General features: G+C 43.7%; 1 long non-coding RNA gene across 1 annotated transcript; it reads right to left on the reverse strand.

The window, feature by feature from the left end:
- Window positions 1-9,516: 9,516 nt before the first annotated feature.
- Window positions 9,517-13,438, reverse strand: LOC120373318. Its single transcript, XR_005585486.1, has 3 exons — window positions 13,347-13,438; window positions 10,053-10,234; window positions 9,517-9,670 (listed from the first exon to the last, which is right to left on the reverse strand). It is a non-coding gene; the product is annotated as an uncharacterized LOC120373318 (long non-coding RNA).
- Between the last annotated feature and the right edge of the window lie 7,056 nt (window positions 13,439-20,494).

Raw genomic sequence — 20,494 nt, forward strand, 5'->3', positions numbered from 1 at the left:
GTGGTTTCATCATTGTTGTGAAAGAATTTTCGAGATGGAGTTGGTGGCAGAATTCTTTTAGTTCTCCACGTATGGTATCAGCTTCTGTGGTGGGGGCAGAAATTCAGTCCCTGGAAGAGTATAGATAATTCAGCTCCCAGTTAGGGATAGTCTTGATGATGTTGGAATATTATATAGTGTCCATGTGGTGGGTCCTGGTGCAATGGTTCTCCCAGAACTGGTGTTCCGTAAGTTGTGGAGTTGTTGTAGTTGGTTCTGCTTTTTGTTTTTGTGTTGGATGGCTGTGATCAAGTTTTTTTGATAGTTGATTTGGGTTTCTTCCATTTCCTGATTCTTCCAGAGTAAGGGAGCATGTGATGATTTCTTGTTTGAGGTGGTCCTTTGTGGAGTATACGAAGCCCAGTGGTTCCTCAGTTTTTGCAGAGCTGCTCAGCATATATGGAGTTGTATGTAGTGGTCAGAGGGTTATAGGTGGTGAGACCTCTGGGGATGATTATTTGTTTCTTGAATTTGCTCAGGAAGTAGATGCCAATTTCCTGGACACCACGATCAGCTTCAGCAATGGATTCCTACAGACAACTATATACAACAAATTTATGAATCACCACACGCTACCTTCACAGATCAAGTAAGCCCACCAAAAAGTCTGTTATCTACAGCACTCAGATACCGCAGAATATGGTAGAACAAAGTCCGGGATATATACCTTACACACTTAAAATCGTCTTCACCAAACAAGGCTATCCCACCAGCGAAGTAGTTGCATCATGGAACACGCCACCCAAATACCACAAATCTGCTTCAATCCAGAAATAAAACCCCATCCAACTGCACACTCCTATTTGTCATCTGCCACCCCACAATGGAACCCATACTAGGTGTAATTAAACAATTCCAATCCAAACTCGATGGGACAACATCCTGAAAGAAATTTCCTGAGCTCCCTCATCTGGCCTTCAAACAACCCCCCAACCTCTCCAAGCTCATCATCAAATGCAAGCTCCCACCTGACTCTGCCAGAAGAACAGATTCAAAACCTGTAGAAATATCTACACTACATCAATGATCAAAACCCTCCACAACGCACCTTTCAAGATCCATGGGTCCTACATGTGGTGTACCTCATCCACTGCACTAAATGTCCCAATAACAACTATGTGGGTGAAACCAGACAATCACTAGTCTCTCACACAGAACAATGATCAAAGACAAACGCCATATCACCATGGGCTTTTCACAAAGAGATCACTCTATATTTGACCTCTCAGTGTTCATCCTCAAAGGTAACCTGTACAACATCTACAAAAGACAATACTGGGAGCTTGAGATGATGATTTTGCTAGACACTAAAAATCATCGACTAAATAGGGACACTGGGATTTATGGATTATTACAACAATCTATAACCCATTAACCATTCCCACCCCCCAGCTGCCTTTTCTCGCCTTCCCTTTCTCGCCTATGAATGGAAATGTATTAATGGGCCACATCACTTTGAATGATCCCTTGAAATACGCTAACTACTTATCCTGAATAATCTATTCCACCTTGTGTTTAGCTGTGACATTCCCAGATCTGAAGAAGAGCTCTGTGTAAGCTTGAAAGCTTGTCTCTCTCACCAACAGGAGTTGGTCCAATAAAAGATGTTACCTCACCAACCTTGTCTTTCTAATATTCTGGGACCAACACGGCTACAACTACACTGCATATCTAACTTCAAAGGAAGTTTTGAACTTGGAACCAGTGCAGCGTAGCTACAGGAAGGAGAAATTTTCCCTGACGCTAGCCTGCTTTGTCCGCACTGACCTGGGTTTTGTCCCTCCAGCCAGTGCTATATTTGTTACCTGTTCTGCCACTGTTACGTCACTGTTTCCTCCACCTTTAACTGGCCCAGCCAGAATTTCTTGTCCTGTTGGGAACAGTGATTCCTTTCAATCTGTCTCATGAGTGTGAACTGACAGCACGAGAGTCAAGCTGCTCTGGCAGAAACCAAAGCAATTTTAGGACCCTTTTTCAACCAACCATCTAAGGTGGAGAGAGAATGAGCCCATCTCTGGTCCTGAGAATGATCTTTGAATGGGGGTTGGCCTCCTCTCATCCAGCCTCACTAGTGGCCAAAATGATTTAGTGTACAGAAAATGTGATCCCTTTCTGTATCTGGGGTATTAAAGTCGGTGCGAAATGCCCAGTGAAGGAAAGGTGCCCTTCCTGTTCCTAACTTCAGAGTCCCAGGTAGGGTATTTAAACAACACACCTTTGTAGTTTGCAAAGTAGCCGTGGAGCTGGTAGGTCACTGCTCTGACCCCAAGGATGGGCTTTCAGGAGCTAGCGGAGGAGGAGGAGATGAAGTGCTCTTTTATACCAGTTCTGTTTGATTGTTCTGGAGGGACACATGAGCGCTATCCTGGAGACCATCCAATAAACCCGACCCTTTTGTGTGACAGCCAAAGAGCCACCAGCTTTGTTTAACTGTGACAGGCTCTTTTGTCAAGTGAGTAAAGACAGCCTGCCTTTTTCGTTCCTCAGGCATGGGGTATTCCATTCCAGGGATTCCATTGCTGAAATCTAGGCTGTTACCATGTGGCTATCAACTAATCAGCAGCCCTGTTTCACCATTGAGAGAATGGACTACAGTGCAAGTTAGACTCCTTACCTGGGAAGCAGGTATGCTCTGTTATAGTCAGAGCCCCAACTCCTTCCTTTAGACAGGAAGGTGCTCATTATAAGTTTGAAAAAAAATGGCTTATGAATCTTGCCTGCTTCTGAGTGGGTTGGTGACACATGCACAAGGTTAATTAGGTTTAATTTAAATACATGCATACTTGAGTAAGTACGTGTTTGGACTACTGAATGTTCATTGAAAACACTGCCTCATAGGGAAATCTAGCCTGTTTCACAGGGCTACAAAGCTGTGACAGCTGGAATGATGAAGAATTCACATACGTCTGTATATACTTGCACAGCCTCATAAAATTAGTCTGAGTCTAGGATCTTTGGTGGCAAAGGGCCTGAGCAATTAACAAGCTCACAAACACGAAGGACCAAAGTTTCCGAAAACTGAAACCTGGGTAATACACATGCAGTTGTGTACATGATATATGGATGTGGTCACTACAATTACAAGTATTACTCCAGACACATACATGCATGAAGAACCCAGTTTGTACATGCAATGGTGATAACAGTGCACACAAAGTAGGCCCACAATTGCATATGTGCATGGACTCGGGCCTCAACTTTCTGAAAATCAGCTCCTAAAACCATGTCTTGATTTCAGTGCATTTGGGAAGCCAAGTGCTCGGTGACAGTGCTACCAAACTAGACTTCAAGGTGATGTAAGCCAGTGTTTCTCAAACGTGGCCACCAGTGGATTTTTTTGAGGCCACAACAGCCTCCAAAGCATGAGCAGAGATGGGGGTGGGGGGAGCAAAGCAGGAGCTTCTCCCTGCAGTGCCCAGCAGTTACTCCTGAATAGCTGTTACTTGGGGCAGTGAGATGCGCCACCTTGGTGTCTGTGATCCCTGCTGGTGCAGGGCGCCAGCAGGGATCAGCACCCTGCACCACGCAGCCTCCTCCGGGGCTCCAGGCAGCACCTCTGGATACATGTGGGGCCGATTGGTGCACCGCCAGAGGTGACTCTTGGTGGTTGAGTTGGCTGTGGATGTTCGGTCACTGGGGTGCTCCTCTGGGTGGCCAACGGAGAGGGGCGGCATGTCTGGGTCTTCGGCGGCGGGTCCCTGACTCCCTCTCGGAGCGAAGGACCAGCCGCCGAATTGTTGCCGAAGACTGAAGCTGCTTGGGGTGGCAGAAAACTTGGAGCCGGCCCTGCAAGGATTAATCTCATTTCATCCTCTCCAAACTCTTCCACAGGTGTTCAGTGAAAGGAATATAATATTAGCTGTTTGGCAAGCTGTGGGGGAAAGGGAGATGGCGTTAGTTATAGAATAAAAGCCCCAACCGGGGAATTTCTTCTTTCTTTTCCCCTATGTATTATCTATGGTTGTTTTCATTTGTGCATCGTTTTTTTGAGGTTTTCGTAGTCATTTTCTTAGTTGCTGATTGCACCTTTTTTTTCCCCCCTAAGTCGTTCCACCAGCTTTTACACACTAACTGACCAGTCAGCTGAATGGTATGAGATCTCTGATTCCTTTTGTGTTGATGTGACTGAACTGCTAGGACAGGAAATGTCCAGATGCCACTTACACACCCACAGAAAGAATGAGCACACTGTTGTTATGTTTGCAGTGGTGGTGTAGCTATGTTGGTCACATGATATCAGAGAGACAAGGGGGTGAGGTAATATCTTTAATTGGACTAACTTCTGCTGGTGAAAGAGACAAGCTTACGAGCGACCCAGAGCCTTCCTTCTCAACCACCTTGTCTCTCATACTGATATTAGACATTCATTGTTCTGTGTTTTTAGTGTTTGTAAGGGTACAAGGCAAAATCACAAGCATTCCAAACAAACAACTGCTGCTCTTTGATTTTGTATTGCTGCCTATTCATATTCAATAACAGGGAGTTCATTTCGAAAGGACAGTATTGCTCAAGGCTTTTGCTGGAAATGCAGGTGCTTGACTGGGCAAGGAACGATACACTAACGTCCAACCTAAACCTCCCTTTCTGCAATTTAAGCCCATTGCTTCTTGTCCTATCCTCAGATGTTAAGAAAAACACATTTTCTCCCTCCTGCTTGTAAAAACCTTTTATGTACTTGAAAACGGTTATGTCCCCTCTCAGTCTTCTCTTTTCCAGACTAAACAAACCCAATTTTTTCAATCTTCCCTCATAGGTCATGTTTTCTTGTCCTTTAATCATTTTTGTTGCTCTTTTCTGGACTCTCTCCAATTTGTCCATATCCTTCCCGAAATGTGGCACCCAGAACTGGACACAATACTCCAGTTGAGACCTAATCAGCACAGAGTAGAGTGGAAGAATTACTTCCCATGTCTTGCTTACAACACTCCTGCTAATACATACCAGAATGATGTTTGCTTTTTTGGGAACAGCGTTACACTTTTGACTCATATTTATCTTGTGGTCCACTATGACCCCCAGATCCCTTTCCAAAGTACTCCTTCCTAGGCAGTCATTTCCCATTTTATATGTGTGCAACTGATTGTTCCTTCCTACATGGAGTCCTTTTCATTTGTCCATATTGAATTTCATCCTATTTACTTCAGATCATTTCTCCAGTTTGTTCAGATCATTTTGAATTTTAATCCTATCCTTCAAAGCACTTGCAACCCCTCCCAGCTTGGTATTGTCTGCAAACTTTATAAGTGTACTCTGAATGCCATTATCTAAATCATTGATGAAGATATTGAACAGAACCGGACCCAGAACTTATCCCTGTGGGACCCCACTCGTTATGTCCTTCCAGCATGACTATGGATCACTGATAACTGCTCTCTGGGAACGGTTTTCCAACCAGTTTTGCACCCACCTTATAGTAGCTCCATCTAGGTTGCATTTCCCTAGTTTGTTTATGACAATGTCATGCCAGACAGTATCAAAAGCTTTACTAAAGTCAAGATATACCACATCTACCGCTCCTCCCCCATCCACAAGGCTTGTTACCCTGTCAAAGAAAGCTATCAGGTTGGTTTGACATGATTTGTTTTTGACAAATCCATGCTGACTGTTACTTATCTTATTATCTTCTAGATGTTTGCAAACTGATTGCTTAATTATTTGCTCCATTATCTCTCTGGGTACAGAAATTAAGATGACCAGTCTGTAATTCCCCGGGTTGTCTTTATTTCCCTTTTTACAGATTGGAACTATATTTGCCCTTTTCCAGTCTTCTGGAATCTCTACTGTCTTCCATGATTTCTCAAAGATAATCGCTAATGGCTCAGCTATCTCCTCAGTCAACTCCTTGAGTATTCTAGGATGCATTTCATTAGCCCCCGGTGATTTGAAGACATCTAATTAGTCTAAGTAAATTTTAACTTGTTCTTTCCATATTTTTAGCCTCTTCTGATCCTACCTCATTTTCACTGGTTTTCACTATGTTAGACCTCCAGTCACCACCAACCTTCTGGGTGAAAACCAAACAAAGAAGTCATTAAGCACCCCTGACATTTCCACGTTTTCTGTTATTGTTTCCCCCCCCCCCCATTGAGTAACGGGTCTACCGTGTCCTTGGTCTTCCTCTTGCTTCTAATGTATTTGTAGAATGTTTTCTTGTTACCCTTTGTGCCTCTAGATAGTTTGATCTCATTTTGTGCCTTGGCCTTTCTAATTTTGTTCTACATACTTGTGTTATTTGTTTATATTCATCCTTTGTAATTTGACCTAGTTTCTACTTTTTGTAGGACTCTTTTTTTATTTTTAGATCACTGCAGATCTCCTGGTTAAGCCAGGGTGGTCTCTTGCCATACTTCCTATCTTTCCTATACAGTGGGGATAGTTTGCTCTTGTGCCCTTAATAACGTCTCTTTGAAAAATTGCCAACTGTCTTCAATTGGTTTTCCCCCTAGACTTGTTTCCCATGGGATCTTACCTACCAATCCCTGAGTTTGCTAAAGTCGGCCTTCCTCGAATCCATTGTCTTTATTTTGCTGTTCTCCCTCCTACCATCCCTGGAGTTTAGAGTGTGGGAGGGGGATCAAGACTGGGGCAGGGGGTTGGGGTGTGTGCGTGGGGGGCGAGGGTTCCGGCTGGTGGTGTGGGCTCTGGGGTAGGGCTGGAAATGAGGGGTTTGGGGTTCAGGAGGGTGTTCCAGGCTGGGACTGAGGGTTCAGAGGCAGGGGCACAGGTGGGAATGAGGGTTCCGGCTGGTGGTGCGGGCTCTGGGGTGGGGCTAGGGATGAGAGGTTTGGGGTGCAGAAGGGTGCTCTGGACTAGGAATGAGGGGTTCTGAGGGTGGGAGGGGGATCATGGCTGAGGCTGGGGCAGGGGGTTACAGTCCTGGAGGGGGTCAGGGGTGCAGACTCCGGGTGGTGTTTATTTCAAGCAGCTCCTGGAAACAGCAGCATGTCCCCGCTCTGGCTCCTACACGGAGGCATGGCCAGGTGGCTCCGCATGCTGCCCTGTCCCAGTTCCCGGCCAATGAGAGCTGCAGGGATGGCACTTGGGGTGGGAGCAGTGTGCGAAGCCCCAAGCTGCCCCTACGCATAGGAGCTGGAGGGGGGAATATCCTGGCTGCTTCCCGGGAGCCGCATGGTGTGGAGGATAGCAGGGAGCATGCCAACCCCACTGCGTGGCACTACCAACCGGACAGGCAATGGCCCGGTCAGCGGTGCTGAATGTAGTCACCAGGATCCCTTTTCAACTGGGTGTTCTGGTCAAAAATTGGACACCTGGTCACCCTACTGTCAGCCCTCAGTTGAGAACTAAGCAACTCATCTTAGGTGGTTGATGTTAATGAAACCCATTGAACTAAACTATGGTGGTTGGTCACCATGGATCAGTTAAAGCAATACTCCTGGGGGAATTCTGCACCAGTGTGTGTGTGCAGAATTCATGTCCCCTGCATATTTCTTTGCTTCCCTGCAGAAAAATGAGTTTCTGACAAGGAAGCAAAGGGAAGCTGCAAGAGCAGTCACGCACCATTCCCTAGCTGCGCAGGTACTTTGTTTCAGGCACCTGGAGCAGTTGGCGAAAAGGTAAATCACCACAGGGCTGGGGACACCCCAGCTAGTGGCTCCTACCTTGAGCTGGGATTAGTTGCTAATCCCGTCTCGCTGGAGGCAGGAGGGACTACTTCTTCCCCTGCAAGGAGTGGCTGAGGCTGTGTCAGACCCACCCAAAGAAACCTCTCCCAGCTGCAGGAAGCTCAGCATGCTCTCCTGCTTTCTGCCCCCATTGCTGTTCAGCTGCAGGAGGGAGGGGTCACTGTATCAGGAGCTGCTCACCTAGCCCACATGCATCCAGACCTCCCATACCCAGACACCCCCACAAGCCTCACTCCATATACCCAGAAACCCCTTAACCCTCCATTCCTGAACTCCACCCCTTTGAACCTCATCCCCCTGCATCTGGAGTCCCCTGCACCCAGACCCCCTGCCTCCAGACTCCCACCCCTGCACAAACAGCATCCCCCACTGAGCTCCTTGCACTTAAGCCTCCACTCTGATGATTTCCACACCCCTGCACTACCCTGAGCCCCCACATCCAGACCCCCATGCCACTGACCCCCAATTAGCTTCACCCAGACCCCCACCCCACAAAGCCCCACTCCCTCAGCACCCAGACCCCACCCCCGTTGAGACACCGACACCCAAACCCCTCCACTGAACCCCAACCACTTTCACCTGGAAGCCTCTGCACAGTCCCATTGCCTCTACACCTGGAACTCCCCCCCTCCCCCTGCCCAGTTAGCCTCTCTGCATCCAGATCCCCCCACCCAGACCCTTCACTGAGCTGCCTGCACCCAGATTGTCCCATACAGAATCCTCTCACCTGCATCCCTCCACACTTGGATCCTGCCTGGTTAAGTCTGCCTGCCCCACACCTGCTGCACCTGGCGCAGAGGTTCACGGTCCCAGGGTTATTCTGGAGCAGGCCTAGGCCTTGTGCTGTGTCAGGGTTAGGTGCAGCCTCACCACTGAGTCCGTGTCCCCGGGCTAGGGTGTGGGGAGGCTGCAGGGTGATCTCCCACCTTTGTGCACTGCCATGCTGGAGCCTCTGCATTTATTTATTGACAAATAAAACTTGCAGATTTTTTCAGAATTTTAAAACTGTGTGCCTAAAATTTTTATTTTTTTGGCACAGAATGCCCTCAGGAGTAAAGCAATAATGACCAGCATGGAAGGTATTTCCTGACTGGCTGTGGGAGTGAGGCAAAGCCAGCCATTAGCTGGCAAGAAATGCTCAGCCCAAAGTGCTTCTGTGATAAAAGAGCTGATTCCACACAAGTTTTAGGAGTGCTTAAGAAGCTGTATAAGGAACTATGTTCCCGCGCAAATAGTTAAGCTGGTTCATCAGACACAACATAAATTCTATGTCATATACAGCCTTGCTGACCAAGGCTTCAATCTTGCTGCCATTGAACTTGCATTGATTCCAGTCAGATGCAACCATGACATTAGCTGTGTTTGGGATTCTGCTCTAGAGCAGGAGGAAGGATCTCACTCGGGGCAGAGCTCAGTGATTAATGAACCTAGAGATAAAGAATGGAGAGATACACACACAACCAAAGCTCAGATTTGTTAACCCTCCAAACGTGCTGCAAAGCCTATCTTTCCCCTCAGGCTTTCGAAGTGAGAGTGGAGGAGTTTCTTAGGGCCCTCTGTCACAGTTCAGGGCACATGCACTTGTATTCCCCATCCCTGGTCCCATCCCTCTAGGGCACCACTCTAAGTTTTTCGCTCCTCAGCCATCACCTTCCTTGCACAGAGACCTGTGTCTCTTGCCCTCCTGATTGCCAGCCAGTTAAATATGGAAAAATAAACTAAGAGCCAGCCCCAGAACTGTGACTGGTACAAAATCACTGCATGATAGGAGTGTGTGTTTGTGCATAGCTCTTTATCTTAAGCCTCACCCTCCTGCCCAGTTACCTATCTTTGGACTGTGAAGTAAGTCTGAGAATTGTTACTCTGAACAGCATTTTCCTTGAAAAGTGGAGGATCAATCCCAAAATATACGTATTTTCTCTTTCTTGCCTCTTCAGCAATGTGGGCTCCTGCACTTTTTGTTTATGGCACCTGTATCTTGCTAGCAGCTGAGGATGAATACACAAAGTTCATGAAAGTTTTTGGTTTTGAAAAAAGGCCATTTTTCATGTAAAAAAAGATATGAATAAAAAATTTCAGCCAGCTCTAGTAAGCATGCAAACTATGGAAGTGTTAATGTGAGATATTTCAAATTAAAGATGTACTTATCAGAAAGCCTTAATGAACAAAGCCTTACAATAAAAGATCCATAACCATCAAAGGAAAGAAGTAAATGTTAGTTTGAGATTAAGATGGATATTTTAGGCTAATTTATTCTTCCATTAATGCCCTCTGTTTATTTCCTTTTTGTAAAAAGCGACAAAGAGTCCTGTGGCACCTTATAGACTAACAGACCTATTGGAGCATAAGCTTTCGTGGGTGAATACCCACTTCGTCAGACGCATGTCCTTTTTGTGTTAGTTATATTTCATTAGACTGTAGTACTGGACGTTGGGCCTTAAGCCTTTTCCTGTGGAAATCCATGTCAGTCTTGCAATTTATCCAGTAGGTGGTAGCAGAGAGCGTTGCTTCATAATTATTTGACCTTAATCCACTCTGTTGGCTGCTACAGTCTGGAAAATTGCATTGCAGGTGAAGTACCACAAAATAAATACATTCATCTCTCACACATGGGTGAGGGGCCTGTGTATTACAGCTGGAAAGGAAGGGAATAAATGGACCAAGCCTTTGTCTGCATTGTTTATTAGAACATTCAGGGGAAGGACAGAACTGTAATGTGTTCTTATAGCACCTAGCACATGGGGTCCTTACCTCAACTGGGTCCTCTAGGTGCTGCCACAGTGCTACAACTACGAAATCATTCATACTGAGCAGAGGGTCATGTGCTTCCACTCTGCACCAGGCTGAACTCCGCTCTCACTATGGAAATATGCAGGGAAGATTATTTCCATCAGGTTGCTAACGACATTTTAATTTTATATGGGGATATCCCCACCCCCGTCCGACTTGACTCCCTGCATGGGTTAGAGTGCTCCCACAGCAGTCTATGGGAACAGTGAATCACTCGTGGCCATCCTGGGCCTGTGCTCAGACAGGCCATCAGAACTGTAAAATGGGCATGGTAGCACTGCCCTACTTCACAAGGATGTTGTGAGGATAAATCCATTAAAGTTGTGAAGTGCAGAGATACTGCAGTGAGGGGGGCATCTCTGTGTCATTGGCTACGTCCACACAGCAGCTGGGAGGGTGCTTCCCAATGGAGGAGCTGTACATGCACTATCTCTGCTTGAGCTAGCACGGCAGACATAGCAGGGTAGCCACAGCAACTTGGACTAGCTGGCTGAGTACGTATCCCGGGGCAGGCACTGCTGCCATGACCACGCTGCTGTCTGTAGTGTGCTCCCTCCAGTAGAGCTAGGGCAGGTCTGCCCACCCACACTGGGAAGCACCCTCAAGCTGCTGTGTAGACAGATCCATAAAAAGAAAGTAGCCTAAGGTCATTAGTGCCCAATTCCCACTAAATTTCAGGTGGCATTAGGTCCCTAACTCCCAAGGGCTTCTTTGAAAATCCCAGGCTAGGATGTCATTGTCAAATGTTCAGTTACCGTGTAAGCCAGACAGTCTCCAAAGGTGAAAAGTCAGCCATTAATTCAGCTCTTTCTCCCCACTCCCTGTAAACCAATCAAATGCCTAGATCATGGAAAATCTTATAAGCTCCCTGGCACTGCAACATCCAGATATGGTCCCCCTGCACTGCATTAACCCAGCCTACAGACTGCTGTAATGTATGCCAGTTTGCAGTGGGCCCAGGGAGCCAAAACTACAGCTGAGGATCCGAATAATATAAGGAAGTCTTGGCCACTCCCTCTTTTCCATATTACATCAGCTCCACGTCACCTTTACACTGAGGCATTTGCAAATCGGCTGGTTCAATCAGACCACATTACACTGACACACAGCAGCTGCACCACAGTGGAGGATCCAACCCATCAGGAGCCTCAAAAAGGAGGAAAGTTTTGAAAATGTGAACAAAAGGGATATTTTCTAACCCTTCTCATCTCCTGAGTGTTGCCAACTTCCTTAGGATGTGAGGTGGTAACTGAAATTCCAGGGGGTCAGATAGTTTTGTGGAAGTTGTAACAATGAGGACCTGTTAAAAATCAGCCTTTGATTGGGAAGGTAGCTTCAGCCTTATCTATGGAACAGCTATGCATGCTCTTTTATGTGGAAGAGCCTTTCTATAGGCTTCTCATACCATAGAATTCTATAGCAGGGAAATAATCTTCAGTTAAATTCTGCAGAGTATTCCAGAGTTTCTCCTTCTCTGTTCAGTTCTTCAGGAATATTCCATAAGGGTGAATTTCTGTCTATTCTTTTAATTCATCTGAATTCTGAAATTATGCAGCAGCATGTGAAAACCAAAACACTAACAAACTGCATCATGCTCCTCCACTAATCTGAAGACAGCTTATCATAATAACTAGGAGAGAAACATGCCCTTCCTTCTTTACAAGAGGTCATTGTCAAATTTGTAGTCAGAATTTTCTGCTGAACTTTGCATCCCAAATGATTTAACATAAACAAGTGATATACCACAGAACAGTTAATTGAAAGGGTTTTTTAAAGTGCTCATCTCCCCAAATATTTACTCTAATAATAAGCTAGAAATAAAACAAACACCAGGTGTTTCCTATCTCTCCAGTTAATATTTTACCTCAAAATACCTACCTCCAGCTCCTACAATGGTCAATGGGATTTTTGCTATTGAAATCAAAGGGAGCAGGATTGCCCTGTATTACTATTTTTCTAAATTACAGGGGAGTTGCCATGATGGAACAGAGCAATAGGCCACTGATCAAGATCCTGTTTGCAACAGTGGCCAATTACCAATGATTCATCATAGGAAGACAAACTCTCCTCGCCATCTCCCATGTCACGTCTCATGCCAATTGTGTAAAACTGTATGACTAGAAATCTCTCTCTGATGCTAGCTGGCTATGAGGGTATGCCCAGACTGATAGCCCTGGTCATTTTCATCCTAGCAAACAAAGCCTTTTTATCTGACCATAGCCTAATTTCATATGCTTGAGTGGCTAACCTCTCTTTGAAGTTCTTTGCTTCAGTAATAAGCTACAGTAGAGGGTTCTATAGGTTAATTCTATATTGCCTTCAAATAATTCCTTTTTTCAAATTTTAAATCTATGAAGCCAGATTCTGATCACAGCTACACTCAGATAAATCCTTAGTAACTCCCTTGACTTCTTGACCATTACCAGACTTATATCAATGCAAATGAGACCAGAAGCTGACCAACTGCCTTTTAATGTTATCTGGTATCCCCTTGGTCTTGTATTACGGTGAAGGGAAAATAGGAGCTCTAGACAGGTCTTTTCTAAGCCATTCATTATTTTAAACACCTCTGTCTGATCTGTTTTTACTGTTCTCTCTTATAACAATGTGGTTGTAAAATAAATTTACAACATCTCTATTCAAACTGAAACACAATATTAGGTTTTGGGTCTACTTTCTCATCCATAAAGTTGCCATGAGTTACAGCCACATGAGTCAGACAAAGCTAATGGGGAAGTTTTTCAGTTATTATTTATATATGGCAGCACCTGTGGCTTGGGGTAAATACAGCAGCCCCAAGTCTTTGACCCTTCTATGCTGCAATGTTTAATTTGTGCCAAAGCATGCATCACAAATCATAAAAAGCAATTATACCATAGTACCCCTTCTACTAGGGGGAAAAGCCCTCTGGGCAATGGATCCCCATCCAGGCAAAACTCCTGCAACATACAATGCTTTAGGGGCTGCCTCTCTAGCCAAAGCCACTCCAGTTCTGTTTCTTCAAGAGCCCAAAATGAGGCCTTGGCCCAAACAATGCACAGGTGATCTGCCCTCATATTACTCCACCCTACTTAGGTCCAACAAGATACCTTGTTAAACTTGATCCAAAAGCTCTTTAAAAAGTTTCTCAGTCCCATTGGTAGCTACTCTGAGTATGCATCATTTTATATAGGTAAGAGCACCCTGCAAACCTCTGGTGTACCCACCCAACAGCTTAGACTCTGAATAGCTCAAGAATATAACAAAATAACCAAACAGAGTGGAATGATGATAGGCAAAAGATCTACAAGGGAAATTACAATGGTAAAGTTGGGGAGGGAATTTAATGCTTTTTTGTTGTTGCTGATTGATTTTTCCCAATTGATGCTATAGAAAATGTTAACTTCAGCCTAAATCTTGTAAAATGTGTGATTTATTTCAGGGATTATTGTTAATGCTCTGTCAAAGAAGTGGGTTTTAAGGATAGCTTTGGACAATAAGTGACCCACTGCACAGAGAGAATGGGAGTACCATAAGGAGAAGATAGCTGTAATCATAAGAGGCTGCATGGCTAGCCACAAAGATGAGGATGGGAGACTCATACAGAGGAAGCAATTAGATCTGAGACTTGAGTAGTGCAAAGGTGTGAGAGGGAGTAAGGAGTGGATTTCTCTAGACTGTTGAAGAGGAGGGTATGAAGTCTGAATTTTAGGAATTGTTATTGGATAGTGTCAGGGCCAGATTTAGGGGCTGGGCTCGAGGGGGGCTGGGCTCGAGGGGGGCTGTTCATGTTGTTAGTGACAAAAGGGAAACTAGAATGTTTAAAGCAACATGTCAGGTATTCCGTATGTGGCGTCACTTTTTCACTAACCTCCTAGAATGTTCTGCACCTTTGTAGAATCTCATAGGGTATTCAGAAATTGAAAAAATGGATTGGGGCACTGACAAAGACGCTTCTCACCTGGGTCTAGGGTCAGCTCTGGATAGTGTTATCTTTTAGATGCCCTGGTCAGTACTTGATACTGATTTGAATGTTTGCTGTTGTTTCCATGTTACACTTGGATCCAGTGCACTTTCTCATGGACTCACTTACCTTGTGTCTCCATTATAATAACATTTTGGAACGTGAGCTGGAGGAAGAAGCTTGGTGGTTGGGAGAGCTGGGAACAAACTGAGGACATGATCTAAAGCCAGTGGAAGTCAATAGCAGTCTTTCCACTTATTTCGATAGGCTTTAGATCAGGCCTTCATTGTTTGTTCCTGAGGCCTTTTCTACATGTGGAAATTGACCAGAATAATTACTGTTTAATTAGTCCAAAATAAAATAGCTATTGTGCAATAGCTCATTCGACAACAGCTGTTTTGGTCAATTTCCCCATGTAGACAAACCCTGTGTCATTTTCAGAAAGTAATGTTTTACCTATGCAAACCTCAGGCTTATCTGGATCTTGCGGCATCTCCAGGCCTTTGCATGTTAGAAATCCTATCCTACTGGTTTGATGGCTGCTGTTGGCTGGACCCTTATCAAAGTGTGCGATATGGCTTGAAGGTGAATGACTGGGTCTTGTACTATGTCACCTGGACTCAGAAGCAGGGTGGTTCTACCCACAATTGACTTCCTGCTCATTGGGTGATGAGCTGTAATGCTGAAAGAGGTAGGTGAAAGAGAAATAAACCTAACCCATGTGCTGAGCAGATGGACAAGCAAGGATGATGCACTGGAAATCCTGGGAGTGGCTGATCAGGTTTACGGGTAAAACACATGACAAGTTTCAAATGATTTGGGTGTGTGATTTCAATTCCTGGATCTCTCATTAAAGGTGCATGTCCCCATGTAACTTGTTTACGCACTAAATCGCACTATTGGTAAATTATTTGTTGATTATTTGGTCTCCCTTCTAACCATGCTCCAGATTACATTGCAATCAAACAAAACTTTTTCACCACTGAAAATATTTTTGAAGGAGACTAAAACCATGGCACCAACCCCACCTTAACTTTGTGCAAGTTATGAATTTGGGGGCTTAGCCCCCACTATGTAGTGGGATGAACTGAAATCCCAGCTACAGATCCAAACATCTCCAAAGTTTGGGAGCATTTGTATCTGTTCTGTGAGGTTCCCCATATCTCTAAGTACAACTTTGAAACTGAGTTATAGTGTATGGGGGGAAATAAATGCCTCACTAGGCAAAACTCTTGCAATGGAAAGTATTTCTAGGTAATGCCTCTCCGGACAAAGCTACTCATAGGTGTTTCTCCCTGAAATGCCAAAATAAGGCAGAACCCAAACAATCCCCTGGTGAACTGCCCTCCAATTACTGCACACCAGTTAGGGCCAATGAGATATTTTCTTCTGTGACAGTCCTAGTTTAACTTATTAACCATGTTCCTCTTTCTATTATTGCAGTGATTTATTTATTGGGGAAGCCAGGGAAATCTTGGTCTTGTGGCCTTTTGGGAATTTTCTTCGAATCTCTGATAAAGATAGGAATTCCTGCTGTTTTCTTCTAGAATCACTTGGCTAAGCTTATTCCGATGGGACTCCTGTAATATCAGGGGACTTACACCAAGGTGAATATGACTCATTATACTGTAGTGAGTTTCTCTTGTAGGACTGTTTAGTTATTTTCGGTGTATAAAAAGAGGATAAAGACAATGGGCCAGATTCTTTTGCTGGCTAAGGCCAATATGCTTATATAGCACAAATGCCAGATGCATTCATTATTAGTACGGGGGAACAGAGGGAGGGCTGAGCTCCACTATACTCTACCTTCAACTGGTGTTCAACTAGCTCCTTGCTGCTTTAATTACAGGCAGAGGTGGGCACCCAAGGAGCTGCACCTTGACTCATGTGGTGGAGATGTGAACCAATGAGTCAGATCCTCAGTTGCTGTAATTGATGTAGCTTCATTGCCTACACTGGAGCAAAGCTAGCTTACCCCAGCTGAGGGTCTAGCTCAATATCACAAAACAAAGCTAGAAGGAAACTGAGGAATGCCATTCTGTCTCCTTTGTCCCCTTTCCTATGGAGAAACAGAAGGAAAATACTTCCTCAAAGTCCCTTGTTCCCAAAAACTATTACCTACAGTATGTATGTATAAACACACTAGCTTTCCTTCCTCGCGCTGTCATTTTTTAAAGCATACTCTAATCTGGTACATGTGTATGATGCACGTTCCATGTCCATTTCTGCCTTCACAAATTCCAAACCTCACTTGACAAGGAAAAATACTGAAGCCATGTAGCTTTTTGGAAGTGATTTATCCTTTGATATCACATCTAGGAAGTATACCACAACATAACTGTGGTAGTAGTGATGGGCGTGTCTATTGTTTTCTGCTCCTCTACCAGTCTTAATTAGCTCACTTGCACAGCAGTCATGAGACCTGCCCCTTGTTCAGTAATGTTGCTATTCATGTTATTCATTTTAAAAATGACATGCATTCTTCTAAATAAGGCTGCTGATTAATCGCAGTTAACTCACATGATTAACTCAAAAAAGTAACTGCGATTTAAAAAAAAATTAATCACAATTAATTGCACTGTTAAATAATGGAATACAAATTGAAATTTACTAAATATTTTTGGATATCTTATGTTTTCAAATATTGATTTCTATTACAACACAGAATACAAAGTGTACAGTGCTCACTTTATTTTTTATTATAAATATTTGCACTGTAAAAATAAAGTGTTTTTCAATTCACCTCATACAAGTACTTTAGAGCAATCTCTTTATCGTGAACATGTAACTTACAAATGTAGATTTTTTGTTGTTTTTGGTTACATACCTGCACTCAAAAACAAAAGTGTAAAACTTTAGAGCCTACAAGTCTACTCAGTACTACTACTACTTGTTCAACCAATTGCTAAGACAAACAAGTTTGTTTACATTTATGGGAGATACTGCTGACTGCTTCTTATTTACAATGTCACCTGAAAAGAACAGGAGTTGGAATGGCACTAATCTTCTAAACTGTTCTTTCACCTCTGTTTTTTGTATGCTTATGGGAATACATCTATTACTCATTTATTTTGTGCCAGTGTTTATACTTCAGTATCTTCCCTCATTGCATTGTACTCTTCAACTTATCACCATCAGCTGTGACCTTTTCACTTCTTACAGCTAAGCAGGTTGTCAGGCCTGGTTGTACTTAGAGGAGAGATCTACATGGATAATCTAAATGCTACAAGAAAAGGAAGTAGAGATGGTGAGTCCACATGTGTTAATCTTCCTGTTGAGTCAGTACTGAAACAATGCCACAGTGTGGTGGGAATGGGGCACTGTGCTGTGATGGGTTCCCCCCACAGAGCCACCTGGAACTAGGGTACCACTGAGCCCCCCGACCCACCAGCCTGGACTCCCTCTTACACTATACTGCTGTGATAAGCTGCAAAGCCCTCCAGCCTGCCTTTTCACTCGCATTCATACAGGTAGGGACACACCCAGCTGCAGTTACACACAGGCTTTCTAACCACCAGCTTCCCAGCCTGGGATCCCAGAGCAGTACTGTCCTGCCCTGGTCAAATCTGGCCAATATATGGGTTTAATACCCAGTTTGCTTCTCCCTCAATGTGAAGAGAACAATACATACTTGTGGTTACCAAGCAGAGATTTTCCCCAAGCACTCCAGTCAAAGCTCATTAGTTTAGATTAAAACATAAAATAAGTTTATTAACTACAAAAGGATAGATTTTTTTAAATGATGATCAGTGATAGCAAACTGATCAAAGCAGATTACCTAGTAAATAAACAAACCTGCAAACTGATCTTAACATACTAGATAGGCAGGATATGAATTAGCAAATTCTCACCCTGAGTGATAAACAGCCTGGCAGATTCTTAAGGCACAAGCTGCCTTGGCTTTGCAGCTTGGGTTTCTCAGGTTTTCATACACAGGCTATAAAGCCTTTTAGCCTGGGACCATCACTTCCCCCTTGTTCAGTCTTTGTTCCTCAGGTTTTTCTAGGTGTGTTAAAGTGACAGTGAGGTCTCAGCATGATGCCATTTCCCCCCTCTTTATAGCTTCTTCCCACTTGCTGAAAAGCTCTTTTGCTGTGACCTGGGTCAAACAGTCTCCATTGTGTAGTGCTATCTCTGAGAGGTTTCTATTGTACACAGTTTCTGGGGTAATCCTTGTGCTTGTGTGCATTTCCTCACCTTTTTACTGTTTTTTTGGTATCTGCTACTTGTGGGTGGTGTTCAACCTCACAACATGTTTCAGTAACACCTATATTGCCAAACTTCAAAACTTCACATAGATGATAGCACATACAATCCAACAAGATATTAATGTCTAGCAGGCCAAGACTTTTAGAATGCCTTGGGACGTATCATTCTTTGTACAAAACATATCCTAATGACATGATAGTGGTGAATGTTGGGATGTCAGGGTGTCAACGTGCCACTGGAGATTTCATCTTCTGGATATAACATAAAACCCGAGGCCCTAAGAACTTGTAGCATTATGCTTTTTGACCACATTCACCCAGGAGGTGGCCACATATCTGTGATGGATGAAGTTGCACATGTATATCTATATACTTCTATATCTGTAAGTTACACTTTTAAATGTTGTTAAATCTACCTAACCAGTGCTCTGTGTCCATGTACAATTGCTACACAGAGAGAGAGAGAGAGAGAGAATGTACAATAGCAAAAGCTTCCCAACATTAAAATCTTTAGTGTACTAAGAATTTTAAAGCTGCTGGATCTTTTTCACAGGATGTATGCTAAGCACTTCTGATAATTGGGTCTCCTCGAGGTATCACATATTGGGTAACCAAAGACACTAGTCATGCTTTAAAACCTTGGCTGTAGTTCCTGTTAGACTGCGTGTTGCTCAAGAATGATCATTAAGGACCTGATCCTGAAAACATCTACCTGATGCAGTTTTTGCTGCTCTGAGTAGTCCCACAAACACACTGTGAACGTGTGTACAATTACGTGTATGCACAAATGCATGCAGTTGAATCCCATTTCTATTGGCATTGGTGTCTGTTTGGTTAGGTGAGTTGCAGGTGCTCAGACCCACTCCAGATGAGGCTTTGAGTGACTAATCCTTTGTGGGACATTCTCTTTTGTGGTTTCTATCTCTTACACAGGAAATCACTCGCTACACTATCAGTGTGTTGTTGTTCTTCATCTATCTAACAGGAGTGTTTTGAGCCTTTATTAATGCTTATAAAGCACTCCGAAAACCTCAGCAGAAAGGTTCTGTGAAAGTTTAAAGTAGTACAATTATGAGAAATCATGCAATCCTGTTACACAATTCCATATTCTTATTAATATTTTCATATAAATATGAAATGTATCAAATAGAGATTAACCCCAGAAATTCTTTTTTAGATTGAACCCTACAGTAACTGAAAATAATTTCAATAAGCTAGAGAAGGGGTAGTGAGAACTGAGCAAAATGAAATACCTATACAGAACCACTTTCCACTATTACATTTGAAATCAGTGGGGCTACTCACATACTTAAATATCTTGTTGAATTGGGGTCTTAAATACCTTACATGATTCTGTTCATTTGATAGTCTTTGCTGTAAATAGAACAGGAGTACTTGTGGCACCTTAGAGACTAACAAATTTATTTCAGCATGAGCTTTCGTGAGTTACAGCTCACTTCTTCGGATGCATAGAATAGAACACACAGACAGGAGATATTTATACATAGAGAGAACATGAAAAGGTGGAAGTATGCAACAGGAAGAGTCTAATCAATTGAGATGAGCATCATCAGCAGGAGAAAAAAAAACTTTTGAAGTGATAATTAAGATGACCCATAGAAGGTGTGAGGAGAACTTAACATAGGGAAATAGATTCAATTAGTGTAATGACCCAACCATTCCCAGTCCTGCTACTCTGAAACCTGTCAGTTTGCTGTGAATGAATTTCAGGGCTAAGGGACAATGAAGGCTGCATATCCTTTAATCTCACTGGCAAGTGAAGGCTCTTCAGAAGCTTAAGTATAACACTTCACTCTTTGAGCTTGTACATACTGGTGTTTACTTCAGTATAACCTAAATCAGTCAGGGGT

The sequence above is a fragment of the Mauremys reevesii genome, linkage group 10 (genome assembly GCF_016161935.1).
Source record: "Mauremys reevesii isolate NIE-2019 linkage group 10, ASM1616193v1, whole genome shotgun sequence".
NCBI classification, from domain to species: domain Eukaryota; kingdom Metazoa; phylum Chordata; order Testudines; family Geoemydidae; genus Mauremys; species Mauremys reevesii.